The 23,394-nt window shown below is 46.5% G+C and overlaps 1 long non-coding RNA gene across 2 annotated transcripts in view; it reads left to right on the top strand.

Annotated features, from left to right (window-relative positions):
- Positions 1-9,577: 9,577 nt before the first annotated feature.
- Positions 9,578-23,394, top strand: part of LOC142488699 (uncharacterized) — a 29,591-nt gene continuing 15,774 nt past the window's right edge. For both annotated transcript variants that reach the window (XR_012799593.1, XR_012799592.1), the window contains exons 1-3: positions 9,578-9,660; positions 11,635-11,673; positions 15,039-15,381. This is a non-coding gene — a long non-coding RNA (uncharacterized LOC142488699). The remainder of the gene's footprint in view (positions 9,661-11,634; positions 11,674-15,038; positions 15,382-23,394) is intronic.

Genomic DNA, 23,394 nt, shown 5'->3' with positions numbered 1-23,394 from the left:
ATATTCTCACTTTGTCACCTCCAAGGCCATCTTGATAGTGAGGAGCTCACGATTTCCAACGTCGTAATTCCTCTCTGTGGCTGATTTTTTTTACAGAAAATAATGCACGTGGGTGGAGTCTTGCCTGGGGCTCCTTCCTCTGGGAGAGTACCGCTCCTGCTCTAACATCAGAGGCATTCACTCGATAGTGAAGGGTAGTGCAGGGTTTGGGTGCAGCAGTATAGGTGCGGAAATGAAGGCCTTCTTCAGTCTTTTAAAGACTTCAATAACTTCGGTAGGCCATTGAGTCGGATCGGCTCCCTTTTTGGTTAGTGCTGTGATAGGTGCGACTACTGCGGAGAAACCCTGGATAAACCTCCGGTAGTAATTAGAAAAACCCAGGAACCTCTGAACTGCCTTAAGAGACAGTGGTCGTGGCCATTTAATGATCGCCTTGACCTTATCCGGATCCATCGTCAAGCCAGAACTGGATATGATGTACCCCAGGAACGTGGTAGAGGACTGATGAAATTGTGCACGCAAGTTCGTGCGCCCGAGACCGGAGCGTGACACGCCGAGGTGTGCGCGAGGACGGGACCCGCTGCGTGCCCCTGGACGGTGGGGGCAGTGCGCTGATGGAGCGCTGACTGACAGAGGAGCGGGTGATGCGGCCATGTGAGACGCCACGACAGGACATATGCGCCGGCAGGTAGGAAGGCGCGGGGACCGGAGGTGCAGTCCTGACACCCGCGACAGAGTCCTGTAAGAGTATTCATAGTCAGTAAGCAGGCAGGAGGTCAGGGCTGGCAGCAGTGGTGCAGAATCCAGGCAACATGCAAAGGGTTAGGGCAGGCTGTGAGGTCGGGGTCATGGTCTGGGATCAGCAATAGGTATTCCAAATAAACAAGCTAGCCTCAGGAACAGGGAAGGCTCAATAACAAGGAAGGCACAGCTACTAGAACCCAATTTGGCCAGGAACACAGGGAAACATATACTGTACAATGCTCAGGCAGGGGCTGGAAGTCACTGGCTGCTATTTAAACCCTTGAACAGGTGCAGCCAATATAGCAGGCTGCCAATAATCAAAATGTCCACAGCAGCCAGGTAAGGGCGGGTTCCAGCCAAAGCCTAGACTGGAACCCTTACAGTATCCCCTCCTGCAGGAGAGACCCCAGGGTGATCAGAACCTGGCTGACTCAGTGATCTTGGTGACTTTGACTTGGTTTGCAAACGACTTGGACAGGTACAATACTTGAGGAAACCCTATTTATTGAGTCCCCTCTGGGGCAGAAAGCAATGGTACTGCTAGTCTTGATATGCAAAATGCATCATAAGATGACACAGGCATAGATACAATCCTCTTATCAAGGTAGTCCAGTTAGACATAGCAACTTATCTGTGACAGTTGAGGTGATAAAGTAGCTTTCTGCCGTGGGACTGGTCATCAGCAGGAGGCCAGCACCCCTGGGCAGGTGGGCTTGGAAATGCATCACTACAGAGACCAAGGCATCCATGGGTAGTAAAGTTGACTTGGACGTGGAAGCCTTGGAATCTGCCGTAGATACATCAGGCTCTGGAAGAGGATCAATGTGCAGGAACTTGTCTCTGCCGTGGGGCCCCCAGAATCCGCAGAGGAAGCACCAGTCACTGAATGGCAATCAGAAAGAAGTACACCCGTCCCCACAGCGAGAGCACAGGAAATAGGAACGGGTACATCAAGCTCCGCAGGGAAGTCCAAGAAGGGTGCATGGGTCTTTGAAGGGGACGCAGTGGACTCAGGAAAGGACATGTCAGGCGCTGCACAGGGATCAGTAAGCAGTAAATCTGTCTTAATAGCACTGGAATCAGTAAGGTCAGGTACTGCAGTAAAATCAGTGAGAGGTAAACCTGACCTTGAAGCAGAAGTCTTTGAGTCAGTAAGGGTTACCTCAAACACTGCGGAAGAATCAGCGAGACTTAAACTTGCCTTTGGAGTGGGAGTCCCAGACTCATGAAGGGTTACATAAGGTACTGTAGAGAAACCAGTGAGGGGAAAGCTATCCTTTGATGTAGGAATCTTAGAGTCCGTAATAAGTACTTCAGATGCTGCTGAAAAATCAGTGATACTTACAGTAAACCTCCACCACATATAGCCAATAAAGAATATCACCTGTGAGCACATTCACAAGTCTTGGGCAGGTCTGCAACCCTGCCTTTCACCATTATCACCTATTATACAGTGTTCCCACTGCAGCAAAGAAGTCTGGGATATAACATGCAAATGGGCACACAATGTGTAACTTTTTGCCTGAAATCCATTTGTACATGGAACCCTTATAAGCAAATGCTCTGCTGTTCACACAGCTTTCAAGCACAGCATGGGATTAGATGCAAAGCCAGTCAAATCACTCCTTGACAGCCATTTCAACTTTTTGGATCTCATTAGTGTGAGGTTGGTTGTACTGGATGAAAGCGGTGTGAACAGCAGAGCATTTGCTGATAAGGGTTCCATGTAAAAATGGATTTCAGGAAAAAAGTGACACATTGTGGGGCCATTCGCTTGTCATTCCCAGAATCCCTTGCTGCGGTGGAAGCACTGTATGCTAGGTGATAATGGTGAAAGGCAGAGTTGCAGACCTACACAAGACATTTGAATGTGCTCACAAGTGATATTCTTTATTGGCTACATATAAATTCTGCTACAGAAATGTACAAAAAAAAAAAAAACACCTACCGTGTGATGACATTTAGTGACCTTCCAGCCATGTCCCTGTGGGGGGAATCTTGAGTGTTGACACAGTACCGGGAACAGTAAGTCTTGTTACATTTGTAATGAGGTTAGAAACCTTTGAGTATAGGACTATGAGAAAAATCTGTAGATTCTCTTAGATGCATTTTGTAGATGCATTGCAGGGGGTTGCAATGCCTTTTACTGGATCAACATGAGATTGTTAAACATCAATAGAAAAATATCACGCCAGTCCAATACAAAATATCAAAACCTACAGAATATCTTTAATCCCTTAGGACATCTACACCTAGTAGAACTCATTAATGTTAGGGAATGTTAAAAGAAACTTCCTTATGGTGCACATTTGAATGTTGTATGTTAAGCCAATAAGAATGGAAATATATTTTGCTTAAATTCACTCTTAGTTGTCCAGGAAACATGATGCACTGAGGACTTGTGCATATTCCAATGTTTTAAAGTAAGTCTTTATGATATGTCGATGATCTCATAATGATGTGACATCATTGAATTAGATACCAAGTCTCTTTACCTTGACTAGCTAGCACATTATCTAGCACATTATCTTGCAGCTTTATTATAGGGTTAGTGTAGGAATTGATCTTATTCATGATATCAAACTCAAGACAAATTATACCCAAGTGTGACGATCGTGAGGGTTTGGCCCGGGATTAACGGGGTTACCCCCCCAATTGGCCCCCTCTAACCTCACCAGGGAGACAAGGGGTTAACTGGGCTGAGGCCCAGAAATGTGATTTAACCCTTGTTATAACATGAAAATGCTTATTCCCCTGTGTAAAGGTATTGTTGCGGGATCAGTATCTGCATAACACACACCCTGGATCATAAGGGGTTAATAAGCTACAGTTTAAGAAAATTCCAGGGAATCTGGACTTCAATGGGCTTAATTGAAGTTGAATGTGAAAAGCAGAAGGGTTTTTTAGTGTACAGTATGTTAATACCTGTTTGCAGCCAGACCCTGAGTCTTGGGGTGCAGCCTCAGGGGAACCCCCCAAGTACCCACATATTGAAAATATAACTTTGTCATAAGGGGGACATATATTTTTGATAAAGTGACCTTTTTGCAGTTTTTGAAATGTCCAGAAACCAAATGCTGTGACTCATATGAGTCTTTTCACGTTTGATATGCATGCTTCCTCTCTGGAAGTGCATATCAAAAGGGAGGTGTGAATGGGCCAGTTGGATGCTAAATAGGACATCCTGCTAGAATTTAGCCTGGCTTCACAGGGGTATTGCTATGCGAGACCCAGGAAGCATCAAAAGAGTAATTACCTAATTGTTTATGCGGGAAGCTAAAAGCCTGCTTCAAAGGGTTCGTTGATGGGGGTAGGGGTGGAGCTACCCAAGAAGGGAATCAAAATGAGTAACCTTATTAAATATAAGAATACTATGAGATGTCCTTGGCTGAACCTGCTAAACGCTACATATTTGTATTGGTGGGAGTTAGCCGATCTTTTGAGTGTAAACACTGTATATGTAACCGCTACGAAATGCCAGCTATTAATATCTCTATTAATTTTCATATTACACTGTAATGTTTGGTCTCTCTGCGAGCGTCAGGTGTGACGGAATGTATTAATATGTCTCACCTGCTTGTATGTAATACGGAACGGAAGTTAGGCAATGATTTGCAGTAAATATGAAATTTTGGTTGAGTTCTGAGAAACTGAAACCCCCTGTTATGATAATGAGCAGGAAAGGCTAGGATTCACATTGCCTGGTCATCAAAGGCTAAATTGCTAATTGCTTATGCTTGGTCCAACTGACCAAAAGGAACTAACCAGTCAAGTGTAACTTTTCACACTGAACAATGGAAGCCCCCAGTCAGCTTCAAAAGCTTCAAAGGGACTTTTGCTAGACGGCACGGCGCCGTAACTGGGAAAGAAGAGGTTAAAATGATATATAAGTCAGAACTACCTTTTACCCATTGTTCTTCATGCAAATGTCTTCATGCATGTGTCCTGCATGTATTGCTGTGATGTCAACTGAAATATGGGAGAAGTGGCCCAGTCTGTATCCTGATGGCCTTCTGTCCTAATCTTTAAGTAAGTGTCTATATTTTGCTGTTATTTGTACATTTTTTGTGTGTTCACCTATCCTAAGGAATAAATACAATTTGTTATATCTAAGTCTCGTCCCAGTTCAAACCCAGGTATATATATATTTATATATAGTTTTGGTGTAAATTACAGCCTGTTATAAGCTACCGTGACACGAAGTAACATCTCATTAACCTGTAAGGCCTCGGGCATGGTCAGCGCTTAGGCGCTGACCCATGCTGAGGTGCGCTGTTGCTTACCAGTGAGCCCCTGCAGCCGCAATGAGAGCGGCTTTAGCAGGGGTTCGCTTACGCTTCCGCAAGCGTGCAGAAGCGTAAGTCTTAGCAACATTTTTAATTCAAGCGCTCAAGGGAGCGCAGGGCCGGTCACGTCACGCTCACGGGCCGGTCACGCTCCGTGACATCACAGGCCCCCCCCCCCCTGACACACCCCCGGACGGCGCGCGGACCAAGGCCAGGGAAAGCACCCGCTTTCCCTCAGCCTCAGCGCACCTCCGTACGGCTGCTGCAACCCTGAACGCAGCCTAAGACGCAAATGGTAAATTCATTATGGTGTTCCCTTCACGTTTGTTCTGTGCGAGACTCCGCAGACTATTGCACTATTCTTGAAGGCACCAGAAAGACGGTGAACACATATTGTAATAACATTACTGACGGAATGCTCTGAATCTATGCATGGAGACATCATCTTGTTCAGAGCATAGAAGAACATGGTGTAAATGGACTGTACATTTCTATAATATTCAGATCTCACTGACTGAACAAGGCACCTCATATTTCTGCTTCTTTTGCTGTTAGATATAACTGCTGGTCCCAGCAAGTTTGGATATCTTAAGTGAATGTCTTTATGAAATCAGGAAAATCTTTTTGTTACCACTGTACCAACATTTTACATATTTTAGCCCACCTATTTTGTGTACAAGTGTGCATCCCAAACCATGTGTATGTTGCGACCACTCTTTATTTGTGCACTGTGCCACCATATCCTAAAAACTGCTCTTGATACAGTTTAGTGGCTTCTCCTTAAAAAGGAAGTTCAATATGCAATGCCTTACTAGCCATTTTGGTATACAATTGGTTAGAGCGTTATCTAGGAGTTTGTAGCAGGCAGTGGCGGATTTGACCTTTGGCCACCCATAGGCTCATGCTGCCGTCAAGTGACGTCGCAGCATCATTTGACATCGGGTCACCATGAAAACATGATGCTGGGGGAGGGGGGCCGCTCCGGGAAAGGTAAGACCCCACCCCCCTCAACACACACATTCAAAAAATGTCACCCCCAAAAGGCCTGGTCAGCCTTGTGGGAAAGCCGACTCTGTTTGTAGGGTGTTCTTGGGATATCATCATGTTTCCCCATTTTTTTTAAAGGGAGAAAAACATTTTGCTGAGATTAAGTGAATTGCACATGGTGTGTTGAAATGATGAGGGCATGAGTAACAATGAAACATTGAGAATGAGCCATATACATGCAAATATGCATTTTGTTAAACAAGGATTTTCCTTAGTAACTCTGACGATTTGGCTTCTTCTGAACTGCATAATAACAAACTAGTTGAACCACGTCCTTCAATACTCATTTTACTCCTGTTTAGTAACTTGTGTCTTAAATTGAGCAGACATACTGTACAGTAGGTGGGTAGTAATACAAAATAGTTTTGTTAGAGGTATCTACAATCTACTTGGCTTTGAGTCTCCCTCAAGGAGGTGAAGTGATATTGACCAAACCCCTCCCTTAAAAAGTGGTCCTTTGAACAAGTGGTTATTCAGTAAACCATTAAACGGCAATAGCGCTGGTCAGGACACTATCACATGGAAATATCCATTGACTTCAATAGGAGTTTCTGTGCAATACTGTCCTAATTGTCAATAAAACACACACGCCAGCTTGGTAGAGATACTGTAGATGATGAATGGATAGATGAATTGCTAGATAGATAGATCCTCCCTAACACTAGGGCTTATAAACCCTGATGTCATGCTACAGTTTGCACAGGCAGCACAAGGTCTTACGTGCAAGGTTGTTACCATTCCCTTTAATCTCTTGCAACTGAGAGAGAAGAGCAATTGACATATGTAGTCTAGCAACATTAATCACACACTAAAGAGTTTATTGTACTAAAAGCAGACAGAAATATGCTGAGCTCCTTTCGGCTGTTTCTTCCCTGGTCACCCAATTCACAGGGTCGCCTTGCTACAGAAATGAGATGTAGAGAGAGACTGAAAAAGAACTGTCTCCACTCCTTACAGAGCCAACAGAGTTATAAGTTGCAGTCCACTCCAAACCTGCCCACAGCAGAGACTCAACGAGCACTTGGGACTAAGGAAATTGCCTAGTATCCAGTGCATCCTGAAGATTATAATAATAATAATTGTTTGTTCTTGTATAGCGCTGCTAGTTTTTACATAGCACTTAACAGAGACATTTTGCAGACACAGTCCCTGCCCTGTGGAACTTACAATCTATGTTTTTGGTGCCTGAGGCACAGGGAGATAAAGTGATTTGCCCAATGTCACAAGGATCCAACACTGGGAATTGAACTAGGATCTCCAGTTTCCAACTCGGTGTCAGTGTCTTTACTCACTGAGCCGCTCCTTCTCCTTGCATTCTCTTCTCCTTCATGTGCACATTCTTTAGATTTACTCTCATTAAAAATGTTACACATTGAACAGCTACATACTGTATATGGTCACCAAAAATAACCCTCTCTGTGGGAATTAAATGCCTTACTTTCAACACTAATTCCTTCATGCCCCTCTCAAAGGCTGTCAGTTTGACTCACAGCTCCAGACTGAAACTAAATCCAACGCACTGGGACAAAGCAGCACTATCATCTGTACAAACGGAAATGTTATTGATGTTGGATTAGTTTTTGGCCACACCGAAAAACGTTGTTTTCACACCATGTAGATGACAGATTCCTGTGCTTGAGGTGGAAGACATTAGTGACTTGTTTGGATTTTATCCTGACATTATTGTATTGTCATCCCTGTAAATGGGGAAGTCATTCCAAGTACTAAAGTGAACTGATACTACATAGGTTTATTATAGGCACACCTTTTAAAATAGACAAGTATAGTTCTTTAAATATACATTTTAAACATTAAGGGGCCATATTTACTAAGCAGTGCTATTCCACAAGACAGCTGTGTGCCAGAACACAGGTTATGGCCCATCCACACGAGCTCAATATAAAGCAATGCTGCAGATTATTCATAATCTATATGAAAGAAAAACATGCCTTCACTTCTGCTGTTTCTCCTGGATACTTGTGCAGAAACCCCTCCCCTTTAGCAGTTTCTCGTTGTGTATCTCAGATCATTGAAAAGCTCACATTAGGCAGATAAAGTCACCCACCCAAAGTCACCCACCCACCCAAAGTCACCCACCCACCCACCGACCCAAAGTTTGCCACCCACCCACCGACCCAAAATTACCCACCCACCCACCGACCCGAAGTTAAACCGACCCAAAGTTACCCACCCACCGACCCAAAGTTACCCACCCACCCACCGACCCGAAGTTAAACCCACCGACCCAAAGTAAACCCACCCACCCACCGACCCAAAGTAAACCCACCGACCCAAAGTTACCCACCCACCGACCCAAAGTTACCCACCCACCCACCGACCCAAAGTTAAGACCCAAAGTTACCCACCCACCCACCGACCCGAAGTTACCCACCCACCCACCGACCCAAAGTTTAATGCTATCAGCAAGCAGCACAAAGCAAAACAAGCTTCATGGGTATGGCATGTATTAGCCAGTCCTGAGACAGGTCGCGACCCTTAGCCATGCTCACAAGACACCCCCCCCTCCACTTCCTATGCTAGCCCTAGTATTTAATGTCCTAGAGTGCAGTGACCTCAGTCCAGTATAGTTCAAGCCATATCCTTAAGAAAGGCTGTAATTACAGCCTAAACGTCAGTTTAATTTATGGCAAAATAAAAAATTGCCCACATTCTAAATATTCCATGGAAAGTACAAGTCACATTTTATTAATAAATAATTTAGCAGTGGAGTATCCAGTAATATCCAAAATGTGAGAATAGTGCATCATTACCTTCTGTATCTGTTTGCCCTTGTCTGTCCTTATTTGTATGTCATTCTGTTTATGTACTTGATGTCGCTCTGTACCCCCCACTGTACCACACTGTGGAATATGTTGGCACTTTACAAATAAACAATAATAGTAATAATAATTTGGCAGCCACAAGACCGTGATTTGGTAAACTACTTTGCAAAGTTGAGAGCTCAGCAGGAGGTTAATTCTAGCCTTCCTAGATAATGTCTCAGAGACTCACAGCTTTGGTGTGACGTGGCTACTATCATTATAAAGAGTTGAACGTAACTGAGGCTTTTTGTTGTTAAGCTGGAATCAGGGCATGAAGCAACCTTGTCGCCGGCGGTGCGTGAGTAAGCTGCGGTGCGCTGTGCGCGAGTCTGCAGCGACGCGGAAGAGGAGACTGCAGCAGCCCGGCTGGTAAGTATTTTTTTTTAATGCCAGGGGTTGGGCTTGTGTTACGTGGAAAATGGGTCTTGCTGATTGGATGCGGCCTGGCATTGTACAAAGTCCCCCCCCCCCCGGCAGTTTCCTACCTTGTTGGCCAATCCCCTGCGTCCCGGCATTAAGCCCCGCCCCCGGCATCATCCTTCACCAAGGCCCGGCATGTGGGAATGGATAGAAGGAAGAGTGCCCATGGGGGGGGGGGCAGGAACAGGGTGCCTTGGGGCGGGCCGAGGGGGTCAGGACCAGCATGCCTGGGGGCGGGGCTTCTGCTTCCTGCGGCAGAGCACACGTGGTGTGTGTCTCTGCCTGCTCCTGGCTCCTCTGCGAGGTGTCTCCACCCCTTTGCCCGCCCGGGGTGATATGAGGTGGGTTTTTGATCCGTTGCCTCCTGTCCTGGTGCTCTCTTCCCCTACGGTCCCCTTGGTGCGGGGGCGGGCAGTGGTGGCTGCGCGGTGTCCCCCCATTCTGCCCCGGGAACCCGTGGCTGCCCGCCGGGGGAGGGGGGGCGGCAGTTTGTACCTTTGCGTCCTGGCGCTCCTATCAACCCCCCCCCCCCCGCTTGGTGCGGGAGATGGGCGCGGGGTGGGTGCAGGGGGAGGCGGGGAGCCGCCTGCTCGTGGCTGCCTCTGTCTGTACTCCACTGTGTGTGTGTGTGTACCTGTGTGTGTGTGTGTGTGTACCAGTGTGTGTGTGTGTGTGTGTGTGTACCTGTGTGTGTGTGTGTGTGTGTGTGTGTACCTGTGTGTGTGTGTGTATGTACCAGTGTGTGTGTGTACCAGTGTGTGTGTGTGTACCAGTGTGAGTGTGTGTACCAGTGTGAGTGTGTGTACCAGTGTGAGTGTGTGTACCAGTGTGAGTGTGTGTACCAGTGTGAGTGTGTGTACCAGTGTGTGTGTGTGTACCAGTGTGTGTGTGTGTGTGTGTGTGTGTGTGTGTACCAGTGTGTGTGTGTGTGTGTACCCGTGTGTGTGTGTGTGTGTTTGTGTGTGTACCTGTGTGTGTGTGTGTGTGTGTGTGTGTGTGTGTGTGTGTGTGTGTACCAGTGTGTGTATGTGTGTACCAGTGTGTCAGTGTGTGTGTGTGTGTGTGTACGTGTGTGTGTGTGTGTGTACCAGTGTGGGTGTATACCAGTGTGTGTGTGTACCTGTGTACCAGTGTGTGTATCTGTGTGTGTGTGTCTCCCCCTCTCTCCCTCCCTGTCTTCCCCTCTCTCCCTCTCCCTCCCTCTCCCTCCCCCTCTCTCCCTCTCCCTCCCCCCTCTCTCCCTCTCCCTCCCCCCTCTCTCCCTGTCCCTCCCCCCTCTTTCCCTCTCTCCCTCTCTCCCCCTCTCCCTCCCCCCTCTCTCCCTCCCCCCTCTCTCCCTCCCCCTCTCTCCCTCTCCCCCTCTCTCCCTCCCCCCTCTCTCCCTCCCCCTCTCTCCCTCCCCCTCTCCCCCTCTCTCACCCTGTCCCTCTCACCCTGTCCCTCTCACCCTGTCTCTCTCACCCTGTCTCTCTCACCCTGTGTCTCTCCCTCTCTCTCCCTGTCTCTCTCACCCTCTCTCTCTCTCTCTCTCCCTGTCTCTCTCTCTCCCTGTCTCCCTCTCCCTGTCTCTCTCACCCTCTCTCTCTCACCCTCTCTCTCTCACCCTCTCTCTCTCACCCTCTGTCTCTCTCTCTGTCTCTCTCTCTGTCTCTCTCTCTCTCTCTGTCTCTCTCTCTCTCTCTCTGTCTCTCTCACCCTCTGTCTCTCTCTGTCTCTCTCTCTCTCAGTCTCTCTCTCACCCTCTGTCTCTCTCACCCTCTGTCTCTCTCTCTCTGTCTCTCTCTCTGTCTCTCTGTCTCTCTCTCTCTCTGTCTCTCTCTCTCACCCTCTCACCCTCTCACCCTCTCTCTCTGTCTCTCTCTCTCTCTCTCACACCCTCTCTCTATCTGTCTCTCTCTCTCACCCTCTCTCTGTCTCTCTCTGTCTCTCTCACCCTCTTTCTCTGTCTCTCTCACCCTCTCTCTCTCTGTCTCTCTCACCCTCTCTCTCACCCTCTCTCTCTCACCCTCTCTCTCTCTCACCCTCTCTCTCTCTCTCACCCTCTCTCTCTCTCTGTCTCTCTCTCTGTCTCTCTCTCTCTGTCTCTGTCTCTGTCTCTCTGTCTCTCACCCTCTCACCCTCTCTCTGTCTCTCTCTCACCCTCTCTCTCTCTGTCTCTCTCACCCTCTCTCTCTGTCTCTATCACCCTCTCTCTCTCTGTCTCTCTTACCCTCTCTCTCTCTCTCACCCTCTCTCTCTCTGTCTCTCTCACCCTCCCTGTCTTATCTTAACTGCCGTATACCTACACCAAAGTAACCTACCCTTCTTTCTTCCAGATCTGACTCAAGTTTCACGCGGGAGACCTCGGAAGACAGGTAAGGAACACCTCCCCTCCAGTATAGTACCTTGAGGGACTGCGGATCAGGTAAGATCCCAGGCGGGATTGCTGCTTTAGAAATTGTGAAGAGGCGGCATCCTGACACTGGTTAAGGGGTTCAGAATCATTCACATCTGGGTTTTTTTTGTTCGATTAGTGAGGTCAACACACACACACACACACACACACACACACACACACACACACACACACACACACACACACACACACACACACACACACACACACACACGTAACAAGGACTAATGGTAGTAAAGTATAAGTGTCTACAATAAATAAACTGTTATGTAAAAAAAAAAAATGTCCCGGTTTTTCATTTTCAAAATCTGGTCACACTACCTATAAATCCATTCTAGCTTTACGAAAAGATGACGTACTCCAAATTGATTCATAATTGATCATTGCAAGTGTAATTACTCACTCTTCAGTGGCAGCACGAATGTGCAGCAAAACGTAGGTTTTGTAACAGAGGACCCCCTTACTTGTGGCGGGGTCCAAGGCGACATGCCCCTTCTCCAGTGGCATCATGACGTCACATGACATCGCGTTATCATGGCAACGTGTCACCATGTGACATTGCATCGCAATGACAATGTGACACTGCAGAAGGAAGGCTGCTCCACATAAGGTAAGTGTCACGGATGCTTACTACAACCTGGACTGGACCGCGGGGCTGAATTGGGGAAGATATATAACCACCGCCCTAATCAACGGGGATGGGTCCGGATTGCAGTGTTGTGAACGTGTAGCCGGGTCAAGGTAGGAGAGTGGAGCGGGTAGCGGGTACTTGCCTATGGTCTGGGATTGGAGAGTGTAGAATGGTCGAGGTCCGTAAGCCGTAGTCGTGGAGTAGAGAGCGTAGAAAGGTCGAGGTCCATAAGCCGTGGTCGTGGAGTAGAGAGCGTAGAAGTCCGTTAAACAAGCCGTGGTCCAGGGAAACAAGAAGAGACAGGTCAGGCACAAGCAGGGTCCAAACAGAAATACGGATACCGACAAGAAGGTACTCAGGCTGCAAATGAGCACGGTGCATAGAAAGGTCTATGCTCAGCTACAACCAGAGGGCAGAGTGACCCTAAATACCAGAGGGAGCCAATGAGAGGGAGGAGAGGAGGAGTGGTCAGACATATGTGGACCGGTGATAGGCCCAGGCAGGGTGTAGCTCAGGTGTTGCCCACATGAGATTAGTGTAGGCATTAGAGCATGTGTTGGTCCCTTTAAATGGTGCACATGTGTGATGCGCGCACCCGAGGTTGGAGTGCGACGTGCCGAGATGTGCGTGCGGTCGGGGCCCGCCACGCACTCCCGGAACGCGGGAGTGACAGCAGACGGGGCGCGAGTCGGCGGAGGAGCAGGAGATGCGACCCTGTGGGCCGCTATGGCTGGACGTGGGCGCCGGTAAGTAGGAAGGCGCGGGGACCGGGGGTGCGGTCCTGACAGTAAGACCCCCTGCGCGCACACACGCACCCCCCCCTCCTTACCTTGGAGTGATAGGTAAGAGAGCAGCGGTGTGCCGGTTCCAGTTCGGGGACTCCCCAGCTTCCTCCTCCAGCTCTCCCCTCTCCTGTTGGGTGGAATTTGGATCTCGGCGCCAATAGGGGGAGGGAGAGGAGGGTCCCCGTATTAATGAAATACTTTTGTATATTTTTCTATGAAATAGTGTGCCTGGCTCTTCTATACGAGGATCATATGCTCACTTTTGCCAGGGTGTAGGCAGTTGGTAGCACCCACGATTACTACTCTTGTATTTTTTGTTGATTATAAATATCTACTGGTTCATTTGCTTGTGTGATTGATTCCAAAGGAATATAGTTGAAATACACATTATTCACAATGTATCTTCTGTAAATTAAGCCCAAGTGGAGATCATCCTCTACAATTTTTACTGGGAGTTGCATCGTTTTCATACCCGCTAAGACAGAGAAGAAAAGATAGAACTGAGGAGCGCTCCAACCTGTAAAACATAAAAACTGCTATTTTGCCCACCCCGACTGTCAAGTTGATTTCTGCAGTGTCCAAGTTATCTATGTATACTGAAACCATTTACACCAGGCCTGCACAACTCGTAAAGCGAGAAGGGCCGAACTGCACCAAGGAAAAAAAAATTGGGCCACACGGGTAAAATCATCATCATCGTCATCATCATCATCATCTCTCCTCCAGCACCCCTCATCATCATCCTCATATCTCCCCCAGAACCCCTCACTATCAACTTTTGCAATACTCCCCATCTATTTCTCATACCCCCATCTCTCACCCACACACATAATACTCCCCCTCCACATCAAACACACAATACCCCCCTGCACACCAAACACATCCCACCCCCCTGCACCTCACATCCTTCTCCCCCCTGCACCTCACATCATTCTCCCCCCCTGCACCTCACATCACTCTCCCCCTGCACCTCACATCCTTCTCCCCCCTTGCAACTCCAATCACCCTCCTCTGCACCTCCAATCCAATGACCCCCCCTGCACCTCCAATCACCCCCCCTACACCTCCAATGACCCTCCCCTGCACCACCAATCACCCCCTATACCTCCAATCACCCCCCCCTACACCTCCAATGACCCTCCCCTGCACCTCCAATCACTCCCCTACACCTCCAATCACCCCCCCCTACACCACCAATGACCCTCCCCTGCACCTCCAATCACCCCCCTACACCTCCAATCACCCTCCCCTGCACCTCCAATGACCCTCCCCTGCACCTCCAATGACCCTCCCCTGTACTTCAAATCGCCCCCCCCTGCACTTCAAATCGACCCCCCCCTGCACTTCAAATCGACCCCCCCCTGCACTTCAAATCGACCCCCCCCTGCACTTCAAATTGCCTCCCCCCCTGCACTTCAAATCGACCCCCCTGCACTTCAAACCGCCCCCCCCTGCACTTCATATCGCCCACCCCTGCACTTCAAATCACATCATCTTGCCCACCCTCGGGAGGGGGAGAGCAGAAAGCCGCCGCGAGCCGGCGGGCCGCGTGTTGTGCAGGCCTGATTTACAGCAAGCTAAGCCAAGCTCTCCAAAAGACTATAAGAATATGAAATTACTGTAGTTTACTGTATGTGGACGATCCAAAATCATATCTTCCACCAGATCTAAGACTTTTACTTCATACATGTCGGTCCCAAGAATTCTTGTATTTTTATACTATATTTGTTCCCACCACTTCTGCTGGATAACGGCTATGTGCATCTAATATTCTTTCAGTATCTAATACTCATTCAGTATGTTAAATAATAAATTGCTTTACAGCCTGTTCTCCTTGAGCCTTTAGACAACTGTTCCTTAGCACAACCTCCCACCTTCCCACTATCATACTTCTCCTCCTCTTACCAGGGCCGCGGACAGGGAGGGAGAACCGGCACAAACATCCGGGCCCGGTGGCTGCGCAGGGCTCAACTCAACTTCAGCGTCCAACTGCGGGCCTCTGATTGCCACCGGACCCTCAGCTTTCTCCCCAGCTATTGAAGGCCTCTACCCCTCTAGTGCGCACTGGAAGTGGGCCCATGGCCTGCCTCTCCCCCTCCAGTGTGCACCAGAGACTAGTCCTGTGGCCTGCCTCTCCCCCTCTGGTGAGTGCCAGAAGTCGGTGAAGCTGGGCAGGCCTAGAAGTCACCCAGCATCCGCATGAGGACTGGTGTAGCACCAAAAGTCTGAGTGAGAGCCGCTCCCCCCAAAGGTAAAGTGTGTGTTTTTTATTGTATTTTGTGTGTGTAGGTAGTTTATTGTATTTTTTTAATTGTATTTTGCTAGGTGGCGTGTAGGTTATTGTATATTGGATTTGAGGGGTTATTGTGTGTTTAGTTATTGTATTGTGTGTGTATGTGTGGGGGGGGGGATTTGTGTGGAATTGTGTGTGTGTGTCTGTTGTATTTTGTGTGTGCCTGTTGTATTGTGTGTGTGTGGGGGGGAGGGGGGTTGTATGTAATTGTGTGTGCGTGGAGGGGATTGTGTCTGTGTGGGTGGGGGTATATAGTATTTTCTGGGGGTTATAGTATTGTGTGTGTGGGGTTATAGTATTGTGGGGGGGAATTTATGTGGAATTGTATGTGTATGTGTGTGTGGTTGGTTCCGTGTCTGTGTTATTGTAGTACAGTACAGTATGTATTATTGTAGTGTGCATGAAAACAACCCTATTCTCTACTGCAAATCGCATCTTCTAGACCGCGTCTATAACCTCATGTTTAACAGCCAAAACGCATGGTTTCTTCTTGCTTTAGAAGCGGAATGACCTGAGATGTTACTAACTCCACCAATCTGACTTACAGGTTTAGTTCTCTCAGCCAAACCCATATTTCAGGCCCTGGATGTAACTCGCAATACCAATTTCACCACCCTTGAAGTGGCGTGGATTTTTTTTTAGTTTTTAGAAGCATTTTGCATAAAAGAGCTACGAGAATTGCAATTGTCATAAAAAAAATTGCGAGTTGGAGGCTTTTTGGACAAACCGATTGGATTGGCAGACCCGGAGTGAAACCACTTCTAAAAAAAGACTTTTAGACACGGATTGGACATGCAAGTAGGTCTTACAGAATAGTAAAAACCAGTCCAATTGAAAAGAGCACTTCAGAAGCAGATTGACACAATTTGGAGCTACGAGAATAGGCCCCTGTCACGGTAGAACAGGTCTTACCAATACATTAATACCGGGATTCTGGATTGAGTACCACCAAGATTCCAAAATAAATTGTGATTTATTTCCTTTTTAGACAAACACACACATCTTCACAATTACACTTAATAAACACTTACTGGGATGGGGAAACGAAATAAAATGTCCACGGAACGAATGACTTAACAACAAAGTCTCTGGACACCCCTGCACGCGTGCAAGTGGGTACGCGAATTGAGCCGTGCAACAGTCCTTCGCTAGGGGCGCAACTTGCCACCCCTATATCTCCGCCAAAAGGAAGAATTTCGTAAAGTCCTCAAAAGGATTCGTTCGGGAATCCCCAGCTCAAACGAATTCTGGAAGAGGGGTGCAAATCTTCGTTACAGTGTAGTTAACCCCCTCACACTCCGGAACTGCAGACGCTGGAACTTGGATGTTTCCTGGTTGAATCAGATGTATCTTAGATGAATCTCACTAGGACTGGGCTGCAGGCATTTTTATAGGGTTAAGAGCCCTATCCCTAACATACACAGCCAATCCTCCTGTGGGAACAACTTTTCTCACCTATCCCCGACTTGCCAGGAGTTCCTAGAACGAGCAGAAGTTGCTTCCCGATCTGCTAAGAGCATGCCAACCTTACACCTAAGCTGCTTAGCATACCGGGCCCAACCCCTTACCTGGCGACAGTAAGTCTGGGGTTTGGCTACCAAGTGTGAAGTGCCCATACTTCGCACCGGTATCTGATACTTAGAAATATCCAGGCCACCCTAACACCTCGGGTCTCTGAGGCTTTTCAACTCCGGACTTCTCTAGACACTGGGGCACCAACTTAGCAGGGTGCCCTTTGAAGTACGGAGATGAAAAATCCCTCAGCTCAATCATCCATAACATATGGGCATGGTTATGGATTCATTGCCGGGCTGGCAGGAAAGGGTTCCTGCCTGTACATTTAAAACACCATTGAAACACAGTTTATTTTTATATGTATGTTCTGTATATGCAACAAATATAAAACTCATATGTATATTCATAGTACTTTGTTAACTAGCTGCACTCCAAAAATTAGAGTGCTAGCTCTTTCCTAGCGCAAGTTATCCACTTAATTGAAGGGGCTCTGTGATGTGGGTTGTGGTTTGACCTATAATCGGTCTGGGTTACAAGCCGGCATACAATTTATCCGTGCTGGCTTTGATCGGTAACCGCAGACGCACGCCACCAATTCACCTCAAGTGGATAACGAGACAGCCAGATATATTGTAGCAAGAAGGTACTTCAGCTAAACCGCAAACCACTTTTCAATTGACTTTGCGGTTTCGACGTCTGTGGTCTAGAAACTGATACCCATCTTTTTTTTTTTTTTTTTAACAATCTTTTTCCTTTATTGGAGACTTGTAGCAGAAATACAGAAAATAATAACATTGTGGAAATAGCAATGAAGTCATAGGCACATGACTGCGGGTTGAACAAGTCACATCCAATAAACCATTTTCTATTTTTAGAGGTAGGTTAAGGGGAAGACAAAGGAAGGGGGGAGGTGGGAACTACAGAGAGACATGGGTGGGAGGACTGATGGAATATGGTAGTTCGGTCGTCTCCAGCTGGATGAGGCTCAATAACGGGCCAGAATCTGTAGAAGAGATTGGGCTCCGACGCCAGGCCATGGTTCCCAGGTTTTGTAAAATTGGGACATCTTCTGATTTAACATGGCTGTGAGCCTTTCCATGTTCATGACCGTATTTATTCTATTAATGACAGTTCTCTTGGAGGGTGCTTTTATTTGTTTCCAAGCCGCAGCGATTGAGCACCTCGCCGCCGTCATGATCGAGGAGGTCAACCTGGACAGCGGCGAGGGGAGGTCTTCTATTGATTTTCCCAGCACATACATCAGAGGGTCCAAGGGGACTTCCAGACCTAGGGTTTCATGGAGAAGTTGCTGAACTCTGGTCCAGAACTTCTGGATCTCCGGACATGACCACCAAATGTGGGCCATGTCTCCCCTTTGACCACATCTCCTCCAGCACAGATCTGGTGTGTCGGGGAAGATCTGGCTCAGTCTGCTCGGGGTTAGATACCACTGGAATATAATTTTATAGATATTTTCTTTTGTTATGGTACAAATCGATGTTTTGGTTGCTGATTCCCAGACATCCTCCCAGTCCTCAATGTCCATTTGTAGGTTAAGGTCAGCATTCCATTTTTGCATGTAGGAATGGGATGGGGGGGTGGGGGGGGAAGTGTCAACTCCATCCCCTTGTAAATCTCAGAAATCAATCCTCTCTGGTATTCGCCTTTGAGGCAGAGAGATTCGAATTTGGTCAGGGTGGGAAATTTAGAGTTTTGGGAGAGAGCTCGAAGAAAATGTCTAATGTGTAAGAATTTAAATAGATGAAGGTCATGTGAGTGGTATTTATCTTGGAGCTCTTGGAAGGACAGAATGTCCTCTTTCTTCAGCAGATCTGCAACCATTGTAATGTTAAGGTCCTGAAATTGACCAAATTGTTTACGGGAGCACCCAGGCGGGAATTCTGGGTTTCCGAAGATGGGGGTGAGTTGAGAGGGGGATGAAGATAGGCCGTACTTCCCTTTGTTTTTAAGCCAGATGGACCATGTGCATCTCATTGCCCCGAGGTCGAATTTCTGGGTTCGCTTTTCTTTGTTTGCTTGGGACCATAGGATAACTGGGAGGGGGTTGGGGGTGCGTGATAAGATTCTATCGCCAACCAGCAGTTAGAAGTCGAAGATTATTCCAGATAAAAGAAAAAAGAATAGTTGCGCCAACCGTATTAAGATGAATGGTATAGTTCAGTCCCACATAAAAGATGGAGTCCTGCTGCCAGAGTTTCTTAGAGGTGATTCACCAACCTCTATAAATAACAATCATGAAAGGAAGGGATTCTCCGGCGCGTGGTTCCAATTTAACTCCAGGACACATAAAAGTATAAAGGGAAAAAAAACCACAATCAGGAGTGGTTAAAATACAATAAAAACCTTGGGTTAAACTTGATAGGAAATACACTTACATAAATCAGTATTTCTTCAATAGGAATAGGGGAGACTTCCTGATGATACCTCAAATTTGGAGAAAAAAGCAAATATAGTGTAACACCATTTTATTAACAAAAACTTAAAAAGAGATTGAAAACTCACAAACAGCCAACAGTTTATGGCATTGAGAAGGAGTGCATCCAGAATCCACAAGCCGTCCTCCAGAGTCCCTGGTTGTCGGTGTGGATCCTGCTCCAGCAGTCAAGATGGTTCTTTGCAAGGATGTGTCAGCAATGGGGGGGTCTTCTGGTACTTGTGCACAGACCAGGTCTCTCCCTCTGCTGTCTTCCTCGCCGCAGCTTCCGCGTTCACCTTTCACGCATGCGCATGCGCATCAGTCGCAGTGCTGCCTCCAAGCCAGATGAAGCTACAACTCCTCAATACGGTGGCCGTAGCTGTTTCTCTCTGATCTTTCAGACTCAGTTTTATCATGATCCTGTGAATCACAGACCCAGTATGGTCTTTCTCCCTCCAGCAGAAAATAGAGGTGCATGAGAATTTTACCAGGTCTTTATTGACGCCCAGAAGTATGTGAGGAGACTGACTCTGAAAAGATACTTTGCGAAAAACAAGCAGGATCAGAGAGAAACAGCTACGGCCACCGTATTGAGGAGTTGTAGCTTCATCCGGCTTGGAGGCAGCACTGCGACTGACGCGCATGCGCATGCGCGAAAGGTGAACGCGGAAGCTGCGGCGAGGAAGACAGTAGAGGGAGAGACCTGGTCTCTGCACAAGTACCAGAAGACCCCCCTATTGCTGACACATCCTTGCAAAGAACCATCTTGACTGCTGGAGCAGGATCCACACCGACAACCAGGGACTCTGGAGGACGGCTTGTGGATTCTGGATGCACTCCTTCTCAATGCCATAAACTGTTGGCTGTTTGTGTTTTCAATCTCTTTTTTAAGTTTTTGTTAATAAAATGGTGTTACACTATATTTGCTTTTTTCTCCAAATTTGAGGTATCATCAGGAAGTCTCCCCTATTCCTATTGAAGAAATACTGATTTATGTAAGTGTATTTCCTATCAAGTTTAACCCAAGGTTTTTATTGTATTTTAACCACTCCTGATTGTGTTTTTTTTCCTTTATAATTTCATGTGTCCTGGAGTTAAAGTGGTACCACGCGCCGGAGAACCCCTTCCTTTCACGGGAGATTATTCCAGACTACCGCCTGGCGTAGTTGAGCTGCTTGATAGTATCTGATCACGTCAGGTGCGCCTAGACCCCCCCTTGTCTTTGAGGATAGCACAACCGACCTCGGGACCCTGGGTTTACGCCGTTTCCAAATAATCGGAGTATGTGGGACTGTATATTTTTAAATTCTGATAATGGTATCGTAACTGGGAGGGTTTGGAAAATATATAGTAATCGGGGGAGGATGTTCATTTTAGTGGAAACAATTCTACCGAACCAGGAGATTTGGTGGTTGTTCCATGAATCTAAATCCTTTTGATTTGGTCAACTAGGGGGGGATAATTAGTTTGATACAGTGATTTGTATGAATTGGTTATCTTTACTCCTAGATATTTTATGTGGGAAGAGTTCCATCTATATTTATAGTCTGACTGCAGTAGTCTCCACATAGGTTCTGGAAGGGAGAGGTTAAGCGCTTCCGATTTGTCCATATTAACCTTATAGTCAGAAACCTGGCTAAATTGATCTAGTAATTTTTGGAGGTTAGGAAGGGTTATATGTGGGTCGGCGAGGGTCAAGATTACGTCATCTGCAAAGAGGGAGATTTTATATTCCGTGTCTGCGATTGGAATACCTTTTATATTTGGTTCGGCTCTGATTCGGGCCGCTAGTGGTTCGATTGTGATAGCGAATAGGAGCGGGGACAGCCTTGCCTGGTCCCATTTTTGATTAAGATTGGGTTTAGCTGTCCGTCTGGTAATTTGAGATATGCTGTGGGGTTTTGGTAGAGGGCGCGAGCTCCCTCTAGAAATGGGCCTGTGAAACCGAATTTAAGCATAGTTTGGTCGAGGAAGGACCATTTGATTCGGTCAAATGCCTTTTCGGCGTCAAGGCTTAATATCATTGCTTGGAGTTTGTTGAGATGCACATGGTCTATAATATCAATAATTTTGCGGGTGTTGTCAGAGGCCTGTCTTCCTGACACAAAGCCCACTTGATCAATATGAATAAGTCTGGGGAGAATCGAGTTTACATAGAATACGTGAATGCGACCGCAATCACCAATGTAAATAGGTGTATAGGATGGAAAGACAGGTGCTCAAGGGGTATAAATATGATATTCTCATGTGTACCAGTGTTGATCAAAGAGAGTTGATGAGAAAGATTCCCCTTATATATAGCACTCTATTGTCATTCATATAGTCGAGGGTAGACGATAAATGGTCTTGCAGTAAATTACTACAGATCTACCTGGCTGACCAGAATCACTGCGGATATCAGAAAAAATAATAACATTTTATTAAATCTACATAGATAGTTAAAAACACATATACATTGTTAAAAATCCCTATTGTGGCTGATATGTAAATGGGATGAAAATTAATTTGGTCTAATGCCATATACCATCATATCATGACTCTCAGAATAATAACAGCAGGTCTGACTGTATTAGATTAGTATGTCACAGCAAATTGGACATGTGTCATAGCTAGTCAGTAAATATATGATTTCAATTGACAGTTGATGTTGTGGTCTCTGACTAGAGTGTGGGGTGGGTTGCTACTGTGAACCAAACCAAATGTTCATAAGGCAAATACAAATGATCCTGTTATCACCATAGTGTGCAGGTAAGCAACATAGGTCTATTATATTGCTATGGTCGTCTCTGCAAGTGATTATTGATCTAAATTATCCGAGTATCACACCAATATCACTGTAGTATATACTATACACTCAATGACTGGAGTCAAATGGGTCTCATCAGCTATATATAGAGGTAGTGAGCAACCGCTATAGTGTAACAGTACATATATTGCATTTGTATGTTTAATCCACCGTGATACAGCATCCCTCTATCTTATCGGTAAGTGCAGGGAGTATGGACTCAGGTATCGTTACCTATCTTTTTCTAGCACTGCCAGTGGCATATGTGTACCCGATATGCTAAGAGACGCTAAGCTGACAAGTATGCCGCTCAGATCAATACAAGCCTGTTCGTGATCCTCGTTACTGAGAGTCGCCACTCGAGTGACGTCACGCCTGTGACGCCTTACGTCCCGACGCACGTTTCACGTGTCTTGCACGCTTCTTCAGCGGGAGGAGTGATAGTCCATACTCCCTGCACTTACCGATAAGATAGAGGGGCGCTGTATCACGGTGGATTATACATACAAATGCAATATATGTACTGTTACACTGTAGCGGTTGCTCACTACCTCTATATATAGCTGATGAGACCCATTTGACTCCAGTCATTGAGTGTATAGTATATACTACAGTGATATTGGTGTGATACTCGGATAATTTAGATCAATAATCACTTGCAGAGACGACCATAGCAATATAATAGACCTATGTTGCTTACCTGCACACTATGGTGATAACAGGATCATTTGTATTTGCCTTATGAACATTTGGTTTGGTTCACAGTAGCAACCCACCCCACACTCTAGTCAGAGACCACAACATCAACTGTCAATTGAAATCATATATTTACTGACTAGCTATGACACATGTCCAATTTGCTGTGACATACTAATCTAATACAGTCAGACCTGCTGTTATTATTCTGAGAGTCATGATATGATGGTATATGGCATTAGACCAAATTAATTTTCATCCCATTTACATATCAGCCACAATAGGGATTTTTAACAATGTATATGTGTTTTTAACTATCTATGTAGATTTAATAAAATGTTATTATTTTTTCTGATATCCGCAGTGATTCTGGTCAGCCAGGTAGATCTGTAGTAATTTACTGCAAGACCATTTATCGTCTACCCTCGACTATATGAATGACAATAGAGTGCTATATATAAGGGGAATCTTTCTCATCAACTCTCTTTGATCAACACTGGTACACATGAGAATCGAGTTTAGCCTGTTTACTAAGATC

Source organism: Ascaphus truei, chromosome 2 (assembly GCF_040206685.1).
Source record: "Ascaphus truei isolate aAscTru1 chromosome 2, aAscTru1.hap1, whole genome shotgun sequence".
Taxonomy (NCBI): Eukaryota; Metazoa; Chordata; class Amphibia; order Anura; family Ascaphidae; genus Ascaphus; species Ascaphus truei.
Note: the sequence above shows the minus strand (reverse complement) of the source record. Positions and strands in the feature narration are given on the sequence as shown.